This window comes from Penaeus monodon, chromosome 29 (assembly GCF_015228065.2).
Source record: "Penaeus monodon isolate SGIC_2016 chromosome 29, NSTDA_Pmon_1, whole genome shotgun sequence".
NCBI classification, from domain to species: domain Eukaryota; kingdom Metazoa; phylum Arthropoda; class Malacostraca; order Decapoda; family Penaeidae; genus Penaeus; species Penaeus monodon.
Window position 1 is genome coordinate 28503007 of NC_051414.1, and position 290 is coordinate 28503296.

The 290-nt window shown below is 35.2% G+C and overlaps 1 protein-coding gene across 1 annotated transcript in view; it reads left to right on the forward strand.

Annotated features, from left to right (window-relative positions):
- Nucleotides 1–290, forward strand: part of LOC119591819 (ryanodine receptor-like) — a 115587-nt gene that overhangs the window by 114160 nt on the left and 1137 nt on the right. The window lies entirely within an intron of this gene.

A 290-nucleotide genomic window follows, 5' to 3' on the forward strand; every position in this document is an offset into this window, starting at 1 on the left:
TTGGTGCTGGGTATCCCAGTCTCTAGTCAGTGAATTCTTATATATCTGTACCTCAATTTCTGGCTATTTACCTTCTTGACATTTGTTCTTAGGCGCTGGGTATTCTTAGGCTGTTGCCATTTCCTGTCTCATTTCCCTGGTACTTACTTTAGAGGTAAAGAAAGTGACGGTTAAGAATATAGTTGTTTAAATATGGTTTAAATATAATTTTGTAATGATCCTATATTCTTTGATGACTAATTATTCTGTTTAAAAACAAAGTCAGGGGTAACTGTTACTGTTGCTTTCCC